Source organism: Triticum urartu, chromosome 1A (genome assembly GCF_056163025.1).
Source record: "Triticum urartu cultivar PI428250 chromosome 1A, HENAU_Tu73, whole genome shotgun sequence".
In the NCBI taxonomy this organism is placed as follows: domain Eukaryota; kingdom Viridiplantae; phylum Streptophyta; class Magnoliopsida; order Poales; family Poaceae; genus Triticum; species Triticum urartu.
In genome coordinates, this window is record NC_141873.1 from 341,241,437 (window position 1) to 341,251,872 (window position 10,436).

Consider the following 10,436-nt stretch of genomic DNA (forward strand, 5'->3'; position numbering starts at 1 on the left):
ACCATAGCCCCTCCGATGAAGTGTGAGTAGTTCACCTCAGACCTACGGGTCCATAGTTAGTAGCTTGATGGCTTCTTCTCTCTTTTTGGATCTCAATACAATGTTCTCCCCCTCTCTTGTGGAGATCTATTCGATGTAATCTTCTTTTTGCGGTGTGTTTGTTGAGATCGATGAATTGTGGCTTTATGATCAAGTCTATCTATGAACAATATTTGAATTTCTCTAAATTCTTTTATGTATGATTGGTTATCTTTGCAAGTCTCTTCGAATTATCAGTTTGGTTTGGCCTACTAGATTGATCTTTCTTCCAATGGGAGAAGTTCTTAGCTTTGGGTTCAATCTTACGGTGTCCTTTCCCAGTGACAGTAGGGGCAGCAAGGCACGTATTGTATTGTTGTCATCGAGTATAACAAGATGGGGTTTTCATCATATTGCATGAGTTTATCCCTCTACATCATGCCATATTGCTTAAGGCGTTACTCTGTTTTCATTAACTTAATACTCTAGATGCATGCTGGATAGCGGTCGATGAGTGGAGTAATAGTAGTAGATGCAGGCAGGAGTCGGTCTACTTGTCTCGGACGTGATGCCTATCATACCTAGATATTCTCATAACTATGCTCAATTCTGTCAATTGCTCAACAGTAATTTGTTCACCCACCGTGGAATACTTATGCTCTCGAGAGAAGCCACTAGTGAAACCTATGCCCCCGGGTCTATCTTCATGATATTAATCTCCCAATACTTAGTTATTTCCTTTGCTTTTTTACTTTGCTTTTATTTTACTTTGCATCTTTATCACAAAAATACCAAAAATATTATCTTATCATATCTATCAGATCTCACTCTCGTAAGTGGCCGTGTAGGGATTGACAACCCATTATCGTGTTGGTTGCAAGGATTTATTTGTTTTGTGTAGGTGTGAGGGACTCGTGCGTAGCCTCCTACTGGATTGATACCTTGGTTCTCAAAAACTGAGGGAAATACTTACGCTACTTTGCTGCATCATCCCATCCTCTTCGGGGAAAACCAACGCAGTGCTCAAGAGGTAGCAAGAAGGATTTCTGGTGCCGTTGCCGGGGAGGTCTACGCAAAAGTCAATATACCAAGTACCCATCACATGCCCTTATCTCCCGCATTACATTATTTGTCATTTGCCTCTCATTTTCCTCTCCCCCACTTCACCCTTGCCGTTTTATTTGCCCTCTCTTTCTATCCTCCCTCTCTTTCTCTATTTGCCTCTTTTTGCCCGCTTGCTTTTTGTTTGCTTGTGTGTTAGTTTGCTTGCTTGTCACGATGGCTCAAGATAACACTAAATTGTGTGACTTCTCTAATACCAACAATAATGATTTTATTAGCACTCCGATTGCTCCTCTTATCGATGCTGAATCTTGTGAAATTAATACTGCTTTGCTGAATCTTGTCATGAACGATCCGTTTTCCGGCCTTCCTAGTGAAGATGCCACTACCCATCTAAATAGCTTTGTTGATTTGTGTGATATGCAAAAGAAGAAAGATGTGGATAATGATATTGTTAAATTGAAGCTATTTCCTTTTTCGCTTAGAGATCATGCTAAAGCTTGGTTTTCATCTTTACCTAAAAATAGTATTGATTCATGGAACAAGTGCAAAGATGCTTTTATTTCTAAGTATTTTCCTCCCGCTAAGATCATCTCTCTTAGAAACGATATTATGAATTTTAAGCAACTTGATCGTGAACATGTTGCACAAGCTTGGGAGAGAATGAAACTAATGATACGTCATTGCCCTACTCATGGTTTAAATTTGTGGATGATTATACAAAAAATTTAAGCCGGATTGAATTTTGCTTCTAGAAATCTTTTAGATTCGGCCGCGGGAGGCACTTTTATGGAAATCACTTTAGAGAAGCTACTAAACTCCTAGATAATATTATGGTTAATTATTCTCAATGGCATACTGAAAGATCTACTAATAAAAAGGTGCATGTGATAGAAGAAATTAATGTTTTGAGTGGAAAGATGGATGAACTTATGAAATTATTTGCTAGTAAGAGTGTTTCTTCTGATCCTAATGATATGCCCTTGTCTACTTTGATTGAGAATAATAATGAATCTATGGATGTGAATTTTGTTGGTAGGAACAATTTTGGTAACAATGCATATAGAGGAAATTTCAATCCTAGGCCTTATCCTAGTAATCCCTCTAATAATTATGGTAATTCCTACAAAAATTCTTATGGAAATTATAATAAGATGCCCTCTGATTTTGAATCTAATATTAAAGAATTTATTACTTCGCAAAAGAGATTAAATTCTATGATTGAAGAAAAATTGCTTAAGATTGATGAGTTGGCTAGGAACGTTGATAGGATTTCTCTTGATGTTCCGCTTCGGCAGTACTCACTTCCGATGTGGAGGCCCCATCCGAGCCCCGCGTCCTTGGCCGACGGAGATCTGGCTGCGGTCCTCCAATCTCTGGTCGGGGGCGATGTGGCGAGGTTGGAGGGCGCTCCTACGCCCTTGTTCCTCCGCGACGACTGGGAGCAGGTAGTGGAGTCCATGCCCATCTTCAACGGGGATGGGCCCGTGCCCATGGAAACTCCCGAGGAACCAGTGGACGTGCCCTCCGACGACTCCAGCAAAGAGGAGGAAGGAGGGGAGTGGGAAAAAGGGCCTGACTCTGAGGCGACTGACGGAGAGTCGAGGGATCCCCTCCCCTGGTGCAGGTCCCGTGTTCTCCGCCTCTCTCCGAGCGATGACGACGAGGATGATGACGAGCAGGACGGCGTGAGCTTGCCCCCGATCCCGAAGAAGGACAGGACCGGGCTGATCTCCCGCGGGTCTGCCCCGGCCCCGAGGCGGACCGCAGACGCACCTTCCGCTTCCAAGCTTCCCGAGGTTGACCCTTCTAGCCAGCTTTCGGGCTTCAAATTTGGCCGGAGGCCGCTTGAGCTCACTGGCGAGGACCCTTAAGCGCTTGATTCTTGTCTTTATTTCTTGTTCTGCTTCTGAGGCTTGACGTCCGCATCTCTTGGATAGGCTGGCGCCCGCAGCAAAGAAGCCGAAGGGATCTCCTGAGGTTCCATCCATGGCAGCGCCTCTGCCCACGAAGGAGGGTGACCGTGACGCACGGGCTTCTCCTGCCCGGTCGTCCCCAGGAGGCCTAGCTGAGCCGGTGGGGGCGAGCTCAGCCCCCATGGCCCAAGTGACTCCCGAGGTGCCTTTGCCTGCTGCTGCCACTACAGTCGTTGGGGCGCAGCAGACTCCACCTCAGGATGCTGTGGCCGCGCTGCCGCCTTCTCCTTCTACTCCACCGACTACTGTCTCTCCAACTCCTCCTGCCGTTCTTGATCGTGTTGCTGCTGAGCTGGACCGGCTGCGGCAGGATCTTCTTGGCGCCGACCCTTGCTTGGTGGCTGGGCGCTTGGAGCTGGCTTCAGGATGGATTCACTCCGATGCTTCGATTCGGGCGGCGCTGGTCCAGGCCTCGACGGCGTGCGATGAGGAGAAGTAGGCCGTCCTTGAGGAGAAGGCTGCTCGTGACGCAGCCCTGGGGGAGTTGGTCGACGTCCGTTGTCGCTGCAAGGCGTTGGAGGACGAGCTACAAGGCCTGCGGGACCAGCTCGCGAAAGAGGTCCGCCTTCGCCAAGAGCAGGAAGAAGGCGTGAAGGCTCGCGAGGTGGCCGTCAAGGAGAGGGAGGTCAAGCTCAGGAAGCGCCGCGACCGCCTAGGCGCGCTGGAGCAGGAGTTGGGGGCGAGGAAGGCCGAGCTGGACGACAAGGCCCTGGTTCTTGCCAAGGACCGCGTGGCCTTCACGGAGATGGAGGCGAAGGCTCGCTCCTCGCTGAGGACGCTTTATGACAGCGGCCTGGAGAGCCCGCTGGCTGGCGTCGAGGACAGCCCCGCCAAGCTGCTTCCCTTCCTGGTTCGTGCTCTTGAAGATGTCGCCCTTGGCCTTGGCCCCACGACCGAGGCCGAGGCGTGTGTCCTGTCTTCTGCAGCGTTGACGCGGGTCCTCACCCACATCTACCTTCGCGATCCCGGCGTCGACCTCGACAGCCTGCTGGAGCCAGTAAGCGGCGAGCGTGCCGCTGCCGCTGCCGAGGCCGTGAAGGGTCGCGCGGAGGCTCTACTAGGGAAGTTCCGGGCCTTCAGCACCAAGCCGAAGCGAGGCGCTGCCGACCCCACTGCTCCATGAGGCAAACCACTCCGCGCTACTCCACCGCCGACAAGTGACTCCGTTGTGGCTCCTGTCCTGCCTTTAATTCCTGCACATGTATCATGCCTCGGGGAGGCGTTTAAACTTGCGTTTGGCATTGAGATAACAGTGTGGACTGTAATATTTGCTTTTGAATTCCTTGAGATTTACGCTTTTCCTTCCTACTTGCTTATGTTCTACGCCGGCAGAGCCCGGCCCCGCGCATACCTCAGCCGCCGTTAGCCCCGACCGGAAACCAGGACGGGACCAAGGAGTGAGGGGCTACGTGACAAGTTAGGCTCCTGAGTCGCGATGCTCAGGAGTCCCCCTTGGCGCACGAACAGCAAGTAGGGAGGTATGATGTGGGTGGATCTACCGTTCTACGTCTGCAGAGCCTGGCCGCGCGCATACCTCAACCGCCGTTAGCCTTTCTGAACTAAGGAGTGAGGGGCTACGTGACCAGTTAGGCTCCTGAGTCGCGATGCTTAGGGGTCCCCCTTGGCGCACGAACAGCAAGTAGGGAGGTATGATGAGGGTGGATCTACCGTTCTACGTCTGCAGAGCCCGGCCGCGCGCATACCTCAACCGCCATTAGCCTTTCGGAACTAAGGAGTGAGGGGCTACGTGACCAGTTAGGCTCCCGAGTCGCGATGCTCAGGAGTCCCCCTTGATGCTCAAATGGCCTTCGTACCTTGGCTCCGCTCGGGGAGAGACGCGCGACGAACCAGGCCCGGGGGGGCCTGGCTGGGCGGCGTGCGTCTGGGCGTGACCCAGGCGCAGCCCCCGTGCCCAGCCCCCTCGCGCGGCACTCCCGAGGGGAGGCGTTACGATGAGGCTAGACACTGAGCTCTGGGCTCCCTGAGGTTGATGCGGCCTGGGGGCCACCCTCAGTTGTTTATCACCAGCGCAGAGCGTAGTGCTTCCGTATGTGTACGGGCATAGCCGCTCCTCGGCAGTGTCGTCAGCCAGCGTGGAGCATGGTGCTTCCACTGGTACGTGGGAGGGGGCCCCCCTCCGGGAGGAGCCCCCGGGGCGTGTACAGCCCCGCCCTGACACGTGGCTGGCACGGTAGGGCCTAGCGAGGTGTATCTGGGCACCCGTGAGCCAGCGCGGGACTCACGGGGCCCTACCTCTAGGCGGGTTGCGCCTGGCACTGGGCCTTATCTTGTGATGTGTCCCTGCAAATTTGGTTAGATGCCGGCACTCTACATCCTCGGGTCCCGGCCCTCGAGCTGGTCTCAGCCGTCGCTGGTATGCCAGGTCGCGATGCCGTGGACAAGGCCAGAGGGTGAGGGCTGGAGAGCCAGTAAGAGCCCTGAGTCGCGATGCTCAGGTACCCCCTTTAACGTGCAAGTGGTCGGCATGGAGAAGAAGAGGTGCCGTGGACCGGCATCAAATAATCAAGCATGGTGGGTCGAACACATAACCGGAAATAAACGCAAAAGGGATACATGCCGCTGGGTCTGGCCCGAGCGACTTGGGGATGATGCGGCCCGAGGGGCGCCCCCAACAAGGTAAGCTAACAACATGAAATAAAAGGGATACATGCCGCAGGGACGGACCCACGCGGCATGGGAATAATGCAGCCCTGGGGGGGTGCTCCCAGCTGGAAATGAAACTTGGAAGATGTCACCTGATGATGTTGAGGATGAAGGACTGTTGGTGTAGCAGACTCGGTGGGCTGCGGAAGCCAATCCTCACGAGCCCCCAGGCCTAGGGGCCTCGGGAGGCTCCGGAGGCACTGGTGGCTCCTCGTGGACCATCTCCATCTCCGCCAGGGCTGCGAAACGCCTGGCCTCTTGTGCCTCCATGATGCCCCTCATGAGGCGCTGGTACGTGGCAGCCGCGTTCGGCAAGCCATAAGGCATGCGAACGTAGCTGTGGGGTGGACCTCCGCAGCGCCCCACTCGCGAGGGCCAGAGGCGCTCCAGAGAGGCGACTCGATTGAGCCCTGGTATGTCGATGCAGACGCGCAGCCCACCATCCTCGCCTGGATGGGGAGCCACTGCTGGTAGGCGGCGGCCGCCTTTTATGACTCTTGACTCCTGTAGCTCCTGAATGGCCTTGCTGACGAACTCTTGAGGGTCTGGCTCTCCTTGCGTTACTCCTTCTTGAGGGAAACGTGCTTCGAAACACGCCTCCATGTGGTGCCCAAGCGCCTCCCTCGTGACCCTAGCCAGGTCGGTGGCCCTCCAGGGGAGAGCCCCCGAGCCCTGCCTGAGGAGGGCGCCGGGCGCGCTTTCCTATGCGATGGAAGGAGGTTCCCCCTGGGTAGGCGCGGGCCCAGAGGGGCCTGCCTCCTGAGGGGCCGGGCCGGACGATGTCTTCTTCTTCTTGGGGGCGGTCTCGGGAAGCCTCCTTCTTTCGCGATCCGGGTCTTCTAGTGACGTGGCCTGAAAGGCTCGCTCCAAGGAACACACCGCGTCCTTCTCTTCACAGGGCACCGTGATGACTCCGCCACTTCCTGGCATCTTGAGGACGTTGTAGCCGTGGTGAGTTACGGCCATTAACTTGGCCAGCGCTGGGTACCCAAGGATGGCGTTGTACGGCAGGCGAATGTGAGTGACGTCGAAGTCGATGAGCTCGGTGCGGTAGTTGTCGCGTGCCCCGAAGGTGACAGGGAGGCGGACCTGCCCAATCGGGACCGTGGAGCCGTCGGTGACTCCGGAGAAAGGCTTGGTTGGCTGAAGCTGGCTGTAGGACACTTGGAGATTGTTGAATGTTTCCACGGACAGGACGTTGAGCCCTGCCCCGCCATCGATGAGGGTCCTGGTGACCACCACGTTGCTGATGATTGGGGAACAAAGCATCGGGAGGACTCCGGTTGTAGCCGCACACTTGAGCTGATCTGCTGAGCTGAACATGATGGTGCACGCCGACCACCTGAGAGGGCGCGTGGCTTCGAGCTTGGGGAGGACTACATTCACTTCGCGAGCAAACTACTTGAAGATGTGTTGAGAGGCTGGGGCTTGAGCCCCGCCCAGGATGCAGGCGATCGCGTGCGGCTCCTGGAAGCCCCCAGCCCCCTCATCTTGGTGGCGGTCCTCATTTCTCCTTGGATGCGGCGGCAGCGGAGGGAGGCCTGCGTTGCCTTGCGGGCGATCCTCGCGAGGCTGATCCCTCCAGTCTCCCTCACGAGGCGGATCTTGCCAGCGATCCTTGCGAGGTTGATCGCGCCACCCTTGGCACGGGCCACGGTCTTCCCAGCGTCCTGCGTTCCTTCCTCCTCGACCGTAGCCCCGGTCACTGCGGTCGGGGCAACGGCCGATCCTTCCTTCTCGCACGGCTCGGAGCTCTTGACATTCGTTGGTGTTGTGGGTCTAGAGGTCGTGGTACACACAGTATCGACTGCCCCTGGAAGGTTCGGACTGATCTCTGCCCCGCTTGGTGTCTAGTTCTGCCGCGAGCACGGCAGCCCCCTTGCGCTTCACATCCCTGGCCTTGGGCTTCTTGTTTTCTGGGTCTACGGTAGGCAGCCCGAGGAGGGAGAGACGCCCTTCCTCAGCCCTGGCGCACTTGGTTGCCAAGTTGAACAGCTCCAAGGAAGTGCACAGGTCTTCATGCATCGCCAGCTCCTCTTTCATCTTGACATCGCGCACGCCGTCGGAGAAGGATGAGATGATGGCCTCCTCAGTCACCTTGGGAATCTTGAGAAGTGCGTTGTTGAAGCGCTGGGTGTACTTCTGCAGGGTCTCCCCGGGTTGTTGCTTGATGCGGCGCATGTCGCTCACGGCGGGTGGCCGGTCGCGAGTACCTTGAAAGTTGGCGATGAAGCGGGTGCGCATCTCATCCCAGGAGGAGATCGTGCCTGGAGCCAGGTTCAGGAGCCAGGTGCGGGCCCCGTCCTTGAGCGCCATGGGAAACCAGTTCACCCTGACCTTCTCTTCTCCGTTGGCAGCTTCGATGCCCAGCTCATAGAGCTGGAGGTACTCCGCAGGGTCGGCCATGCCGTCGTAACGAGGAGGCAGGTCTGGCTTGAACTTGCCGGGCCACGCGACGCTGCGTAGCTCGGTGGTGAAGGCACGGCAGCCTGCTATGGCCACGGGAGGCCTTGGGTGATGGAGAGCTTGGTCTTGCATGTCCCCACGCGCTGCAGGTGGGAGCAGCGTGGGGTCTTGGCGTGCAGGAGTAGGAGCATGGTCGCGATGTGCTGGAGCAGGGAGCGCCCGGGCAGCTTCTTGCGGGCGAGGGACTTCTTGGCAGCTCTGCTCTTGCCGCGTGGGCACCTGACGGAGCGGGTTCCGCCCAGGGGCCACGCGCCTTGGAGCCATGGCGCCTTCTTGAGGAGGAGGCGGCCAGGGCGCCGCCGGAGCATCGTCGCCCGCGCAGGGCGGGGTGCGGTGCAGCGGAACGGACAGCGCAGGAGAGCCCCCTGCGCCGCGGACGAGCTCGGTGACGCGGTCGAGCCATTCTTCGTAGACGTCGTCGACGGGACGATAGCGCAAGAGCTTGTTTGCGCGATGAGCGCAGCTCGAGCCTCCATGGGTGCGCGGAGCGCGCGGGACAAAGAACCAGCTGGGGTGAGCGAGGGAGTAGCGGTGCGGCCGTCTTGCCGCACTGACGGATGCTGAGACGATGCTTGCTGCTCGTCCCCCGCCAGGCCGGTGGCGGCGTTGACGGCAGGTGACGGGGAACGGTGAGGACGCCCGCCGACAGGAGCCGTCTGGGCGACGCGGTAAGAGAGAGTGGCCCGGCGCTCGGCGCGGGCCCGACGAGCGTCAGACATGGGCGCGATGGTCGGAGGAGAACGGGGTGGTGGAAGACAAATTCCGGCGCACCCCTACCTGGCGCGCCAAATGTCGGATTTCGGGTTCCGGCAGACCCTTGAGGTTCGAACACTGGGGTGCGCGTGGAGATTTCGCCTTCTACCTACCTGCACCCCTCCGTAAGATCTAAGCTATGGAAAGAACAACACAAGAGACACAGGGTTTATACTGGTTCGGGCCACCGTTGTGGTGTAATACCCTACTCCAGTGTGTGGTGTGGTGGATTGCCTCTTGGGCTGATGATGATGAACAATACAAGGAAGAACAGCCTCGCGAGGGTCTGTTATTTGCTGGGGGGGACGAACTGCTAGGAGGAGTTCAGTCACCCTTCTCTCTCTCTCTCTGATTTCGGTCCGATCCTTGATCCTCAATCTCGATCTCCTATCTCCCCTCCCTATGGGTGGCTGGTCCTATTTATAGGCAATGGCCCTGGTCCTCTTCCCAAATATTGAGCGGGAAGGGCGCCAACAATTGGCCATTTTGAAGGGGAACATCTGGTACACTTATCCTGACTAAAGTTGGTCCTCGCCTGCACAAAGCTCTGGTGGTGACCTCCGTCTTGCAGTCCTCCTGGTCTTGGTCTTGTTGCACCGAAATGGCAACCTTTGCCTGATGCCTCGGTACTCCGCGGCTGCTTTTGCCCCCTTTCAACCAAAGGGGAAAGGAGGACACTACGCGGGCTGGCGCCCGCCTGGCGCCCTTGGTCGTCATGGCTTGCGTCACGGGCACCTCGTGAGGTACCCCGCCTTGATCTCTCCGCCTCCTCGTGAGCCAGCCTAGTGAGGCCGTGCCTGAGGAAGCTCCGTGTCGTCCGCCCCGCGAGGCTTGGCCCCTTGCGAGGGTCTTGGGTCTGTGTTGATGAAGATGGGCCGTGCTGGGCCCCCCTTTGAGCCACGCCGCAGGCAGGCAAGTCTGGGGACCCCCGTTCCTAGAACGCCGACACTAACCTATTAACTGGAGGCCCAGCCCAGAATTGCTGTTTTTTGTCTGTTTTAGGGTTTCGAAGAAAAGGAATATCAAAGGGAGTCCAAATGGAATGAAACCTTCGGGAATGTGATTTTCTCAACGAACAAGACCCGGGAGACTTGGACCCTACATCAAGACACAAAAGAGGAGGCCACGAGGTAGGGGGCGCACCTACCCCCCCCCCCCCCAGGCGCGCCCTCCACCCTCATGGGCCCCCTGTTGCTCCAACAACGTACTCCTTCCTCCTATATATACCTATGTACCCCCAAATGATCAGATACAGAGCCAAAACCCTAATTCCACCGCCGCAACTTTCTGTATCCACGAGACCCATCTTGGGGCCTGTTCCGGAGCTCCGTCGGAGGGGGCATCGATCACGGAGGGCTTCTACATCAACATCATAGCCCCTCCGATGAAGTGTGAGTAGTTAACCTCAGACGTATGGGTCCATAGTTAGTAGCTTGATGGCTTCTTCTCTCTTTTTGGATCTCAATACAATGTCCCCCCCCCTTGTGGAGATCTATT